We start from the raw sequence: 6,754 nt of genomic DNA, 5'->3' as shown, positions 1-6,754 counted from the left end.
TATTTGACTTGCTGCACATAGATCTTTGGGGAGCATACAGGACTCCTGCATTAACAGGTGGAAAATATTTTTTAACAATTCTGGATGATCATTCCAGAGTGACTTGGACTCATTTGCTTTACAGTAAGGAGCAAGTGAGAGATATTCTAGTTGCCTTCTTTGCTTATGTTGAGAATCACTTCAAAACAATTGTAAAGGTTGTTAGAAGTGATAATGGAACAAAAATATTTCAGGAAGAATGCTCTGCTATTTTTGCAAAAAAGGGAATTATTCACCAGAGAAGTGTAGCAGGGAACCCCCAGCAAAATGGAAGGGTGGAGAGAAAGCACATGCATCTTGTAGAAACAACTAGAGCAATTAAAATTCATGCTGGTTTGCCAAGCAAGTTTTGGGCAGAATGTATTCTGGCAGCAACTCATATAATAAATATGCTTCCTAGTGTTGTTTTGAACTGGGAAACTCCTTTTGAAAAACTGATGAGAAGAAAACCAGATTACAATCATCTAAGGGTGATTGGATGTCTATGCTATGCAAGCAACACACACAGAAAGGGAGATAAATTTGCCTCTAAGGGTACTAGATGTATCCTGTTGGGATACCCTAGTAACCAAAAGGGATACAGAGTCTATGATTTGCAATCTAACAAAATATTTGTTTGCAGAAATGTTGTGTTCAAGGAAGGAATTTTTCCTTTCAAACAGAGCATTAGTGAGTTTGAAGAAAATCCTATCAATGTGACTGTTACAATCAGTCATGAAGAAGATGAGCTTGTTAGAACTGAGAGGGATATGAATAATGCAGGTAATACTCTCAATCCTAACAGAATTAATGAAGCTGAAGATCAGCAAGAAGACAATGGAGAGAATTCAATTCAACAGCGGCAAGATGGTCCAGATCATGTTGAGGTTGAGCTACCTGAAGTGATTCAGGTGGAGACACAAGAAGAATTGAAAAGGTCGGAAAGAAATAGAAGAATTCCAGCAAAGTTCAAGGAGTTCGTAATGGAAGATAGAAGAGCAAGAAACACTCATGAAAAAGAAAGTACTAATAGTGCTGGAAACTTGGTTATGAGGAGTCTAGAGAATCAAGAATAATATGATGAGGCATATGTAGCATCTCTCAACAATGTGATGAGTGTAAGAGAACCAACAACTTACAATGAAGCTTCTAAAGATCCTAGTTGGATGAAGGCAATGCAAGAAGAGATAAGTGCTCTTGAAAAGAATGATACATGGGAAGTAACTTTTCTTCCAGAAGGAAGGAAAGCAATAGATAGCAAATGGGTTTACAAGATAAAGTTTAATCCAGATGGGAGTATTGAAAGGCTCAAAGCAAGACTGGTAGCAAGAGGAGATAAGCAGATAAAGGGTAAAGACTACAAGGCTACTTTCTCTCCAATAGCGAAGTTTGCTACTGTTAGAATGTTGATTGCTCTTGCCACTTTGAGAGGGTGGGATTTGCATCAACTGGATATTAATAATGCCTTTCTTCATGGGCACTTAGAAGAAGAAGTATACTTGAGGATACCTGCAGGATATGAAACATCTCAGGAAGGGAATGTTTGCAGGCTCAAGAAAAGCTTATATGGATTGAAGCAAGCCTCGAGGCAATGGAATTTAGAGCTGAAAAAGTTTCTTTTACAGCATAAGTTCAAGCAATGCGTGAGAGAATATTCTGTCTTTTACAGGAAACAAAATGAAAGAATTTGCATAATTTTGGTATATGTAGATGTTCTTTTGATCACTGGAGATGATGACTCAATGATTGAGAATATGAAGAAAAGGCTGAATGAAGAATTCACCACAAAGGACCTCGGACATCTCAGGTATTTTCTGGGAATAGAGGTAGCAAGAAGTGCACATGGAACTATGATAAACCAGAGAAAGTATGCTACAGACATTGTGAATGATTGTGGAATGAGTAATTGTAAAACATCAAATTTTCCTTTCCCTAAGGGAGTCAAACTCTCAACAGAAGATGGAGAGTTAATGGAAGATCCAGAAGTATTTCGAAGACTGATTGGAAGGCTGCTTTATTTAAACCTTTCAAGACCTGACTTATCTTATTCTGTTCAACAACTTAGTCAATATCTAAGTTGTCCTAGAAAGCCTCACATGGAAGCTGCTTTACATGTGATAAAATACTTGAAAGGAACTCTTGACCTTGGATTGTTCTATCCAAGCACAGGGGGCGAATCCTTAACAGCTTTTTCTGATGCGGATTGGGGAAGTTGTGCTCATAGTGGACGATCCTTGACAGGTTATTGTGTTTTCTTAGGAACTTGTCTAGTCTCCTGGAAAACAAAGAAGCAAAAGGTGGTGTCAAAATCCTCATGTGAAGCTGAGCTCAGAAGCATGTCACAGACCACAAGTGAAGTGGCTTGGGTTACTGGGATTCTTGAGGATCTAGAGCAGCAAGTTCAACTTCCTGTCACATTATTCTGTGATAACAAGTCTGCAGAGTACATTGCTCATAACTCTGCCTTTCATGAGCGCACAAAACATTTAAAGGTGGACTGCTACTATATTCGAGAAAACATTGAAAGTGGACTAATTACTACTGCTCATGTCAAATCTTCTCTTCAACTTGCAGATATCATGACAAAATCCTTACCTGGTCATCAACACTGGTTTCTAAGTTCCAAGTTGGGACTTGGTAATCTGTCCCAAGTCCAACTTGAAGGGGGAGTGTAGGAAATACATGTTGTATAGGATGCTGTATAGTATGGGGTAGTTATTTTTGTCTGTTTCTGGTATAGCTGCTATGTCAGGACATAATGGTTTAGCTGTCTTTTTCTTTGATGTGCTGTCTCTTTTTGAATGGTGTAATGCTGATATAAATACAAGGAATTGCATCTTTCTAGGGCAGAGCCCTCAAATTATTTTGGCTGCGCCGTTTTTCTTTTACAAAATGAATTAAAGCTTGAATCTTTCTTCATATATGCTTGTTATATAATATGAACTGGTTATTGTTATCATTGTTCAAATGGTTTTATTGATCTGAGTAGCTAATTCGATTTATTTTGACTTGTGTATGACTCAATTGAATTTTCATGCCCTTTACCTAATATCTAGTCGAGTTTTAATTGTTTTTTTTTTCTCTCATATAGTGACACATAATTGATCAAATGAAATTAAACTTGGCATTAGAGTACAAGCTAATTAACTAAAGCATGTTTGGGTGGAGTTTTCCAGAGTCAAATTACATTCATGTGTAGAATAACTTGTAAGTAGTACGGAGTAAGTATTAAAAAAAAAAAAAAAAAAAAAAAAAAAAAAAAAAAAAAAAAAAAACCTTATTTGAACATGACTTATCGACATACAAATATTTAGAAAAATATACATATTAAAATTAGTACGACCATTTAAAATTGACAAATAATATTACATCAGTATCTTAATCAAATAATTATTATTAGTAGTAGAGTATATCATCAATAAGATTATTGATATGGAAGCATGCTTGAGGCTTGTGGGCGATATTAAGCTCATAATTTATACAAAGTTCCAAGGCTACTCAAATTAGTTTTTTTGCATGTAATGCATGCATTTTATGTCATAAATCAATTTGTTGCAATCTGCCCCTAAACTAATTCTATTCTTACAAGATAAATAGAATAAAGTTTATTATTTGTACCTTAGTTTATCGTACTTTTTATACAATGTTAGTTTGTGACAATTGACAAAACTGACAATGCAGCTAGATGGTCTTCCTGATGCGCTTTCAATTAACCTTGCCTTGGATCTGACCAGGTTCATTCTACACATTGATATATGTTGTTGCTTTATAAAAGAGGAAAATTTAACAAGAATCAAAAGTTATTTCACTTCTTTACTGAAACTATATGATCTTAAATGTACTTTCTTTGATACCATACTCTTCTTAAGTGATATCATGCATAACGCCAAGGTGTATTTTTTTCACCTTATTTTTACTGATTTCAACTCATTTGAAATTAAATAAGTTTTTAAGAAGTTTAGAACCTACTCCGTACCTTAACTAGTATGAAATTGGACTTGGTAATTAGCAGCATTATTCCTAATTTAATACTCTATATATATTGACTTAATTTATTTCTTGTGCTTATTTTATCTAAATTTATCTATAATTACTGTATTAACACTAGCTTATTTAAACTAATGTAAACTTGGGGTGTGTTTTATCAAATTCATTTAATTTATACTCTCAATTTACAATATTATTAGCGTACATATAATATTGTAAGAGAATGTTTAGGCGTTCGTGTAATGTTTAACCTTATTTTAAGATAACTTTAAACTTTTTTTTTTTCAAAGATTGATTACTTATCGAGGCAATTCTTAAATTACTCATGGAGACAAATCTAATAATATATCGATATAATTTATTTATTTTTGGTGAAGCCGAGATATAATAGAAAAGGCAAAAGTTTCATTTATATTTGTAGAAAGCGTCCCATGCATGTCTCAAACCCAAAGTGATGTTCAACATGCATGAAAAATTGAAGACATAAAGAAGCGAATCTTAAAATAGAAGCGAAAATGACACAACAAAAAAGAAAAAAGCTAGGACAATTTGCAGTTTTGCACTAAATACACATACGTACATAACCTTGCCAACAGTTGCGGCTAGGTTCAACTATACTGAGAGCCTCTTGGCTTGATGCATAGCCGGATACCATTGATGTCGAAAATTACTTCAAAAGGCGTAGGAGAAAATTGCTTGTTATAAATAGCTAGACATGATACGAGCTAAGAGAAATCAACATAATATGTAAACAAGTAATGCCTTAGGTTGGTAACGTATCAAGTGTTCCTCAGAATTCCTCCGAACACTTCATTAAGGGGTCGGATTATACTGGCAATTAACTCTTACTGAAGTGTTTGGGGGAACTCCCAGGTTCATTTGATGCATGTAAGATTACATTGTCTATCATTAATTCATTATCTTCGTCTTATCATTATAATTATATACGATTATACGAAGTATATTATTTGAGCACGCAAAGGACTTGTTTTAATTTGTGTGTGTAACGCAATGTATTAATGCTTGATAAACCTTCGGCTAGTTTTGCAGTAGAGATGATTGACATGGAAGATGGATCATATATATATCAGATGTAACGAGTTAACGAAAGCCCCTTCATAAGTTTTATTTATACAAACTATAAATACATTTTTCTAGCAAAGGTTTAGACGTTGGCATGTCAATGTAACAAGCGTGTCAAAAAAAAAGTGACAAGATTTTATGGATTGCCGTCAAAAAAATCGAGTTAATGATAAAATTTGATTGTTCAACTATATTTTTTTGAGACAAAAAATTTATTCAAATGTAATTCATTATATTCTCTGCTAGTTAGTAATAATTTGTATTGGCTCCATTCCTCGTTTCTTAAATTAGGGTCTGTTCTCATTGACTGAACTCAGCTAAACTGAGCTGAACTAAACTGAACTGAAATGAATATTTTATAAGAGAAGGAATTCTCATTGACTGAACTCAGCTGAACTGAGCTGAGCTGAACTGGACTGAACTGAAATGAAATGAATATTTTATAAGAGAAGGAAATTAGGAGCTGAACTGAACTGAACAGAACTGAATTTCAACGTATGAGAACAGACCCTTAGTCTATAAACTAGTGTGTACCCCGAGCGTTGCACCGGATTAATACTTTAAAACAAAATGTAACCCAAAATCCCATTGTTAAAGATATTATATTTATTGTCTTGGAATTGTTAAGGCTATTCCTCTTTATTCATTTTTTTTTCAAGCTATATAATTATTTCTTTTGTGTTTACTTATACATATATTTATTTCTGTGTATATAAAGAACATTAATTGGCCTTGGCTAAGATGGTAAGGTGGATACAATGTTCAAACCTTGTGGGAATTTTTTTTCTTATTATTAATGACATGGAATAAATGTTGCAATGCTAGATGTGACATGTCATAATGATTGTTAACTAATGACGTGGCGCAATGTGGTGCAAATTATTTATGTGACATATAAACGTTTTAGGAACATTTTTTAATATATAATAAAGTATACATATAGATTTATAGTATATGAGAGGTCTACTAATTTCATATATACTACTCTCTCCATCCCCTTTTGATAGTCCTTTATGGGTAAATTTTAGTCCCAAAATGTTCACCCCATTGGCTTTTTCCAACAACCATTAATATTAATTTTTTACCAAAATTCTCCCCGATTGCAACAATACTTGTGCAAAAATTTAAATTTCCCATGTAAATTTTGTTTTCCCATGTACTTTTATTACTTTTTCTCTCTACTTTTTTGCATACTCAATGTCAATTTACTTTTTCAATATACTTTAACTATTCTTATTTGTGTTTATTAATTTCCGTAAAAATTGCCCATAAAAGACTATTAAAAGAGGACGGAATGAGTACGTATGATCTGCATTTTTCCCAAATTAGTATCACTTCTACAATAAGTCTTGTAAGGCACGTTTATTCGACGTGCCTAAATTATATTCGTAATAGATACTTCGTATTATTATTAGTAGTTATCCCAAAATAATTATATTCATCTCGATTTATATATTATTCTTATTGCATACTCCCTCCATTCCTAAATTACATTCCTACTTCTACCATTTATTCATCACATAATAGAGAAAAGTAGAAATGTAATTTAGGGACGGTGAAACTATGGGAGTACAGTTGAATATTGATAAAGTACTCGTTGAGACTAACTAAACAAGACGCCACATGATATATTTCTTTTTTATATTGGGATAAATTAGAAGATTCT

The sequence above is a fragment of the Chenopodium quinoa genome, unplaced genomic scaffold (assembly GCF_001683475.1).
Source record: "Chenopodium quinoa cultivar QQ74 unplaced genomic scaffold, ASM168347v1, whole genome shotgun sequence".
In the NCBI taxonomy this organism is placed as follows: Eukaryota; Viridiplantae; Streptophyta; class Magnoliopsida; order Caryophyllales; family Amaranthaceae; genus Chenopodium; species Chenopodium quinoa.
This window is presented reverse-complemented; position numbering follows the sequence as displayed.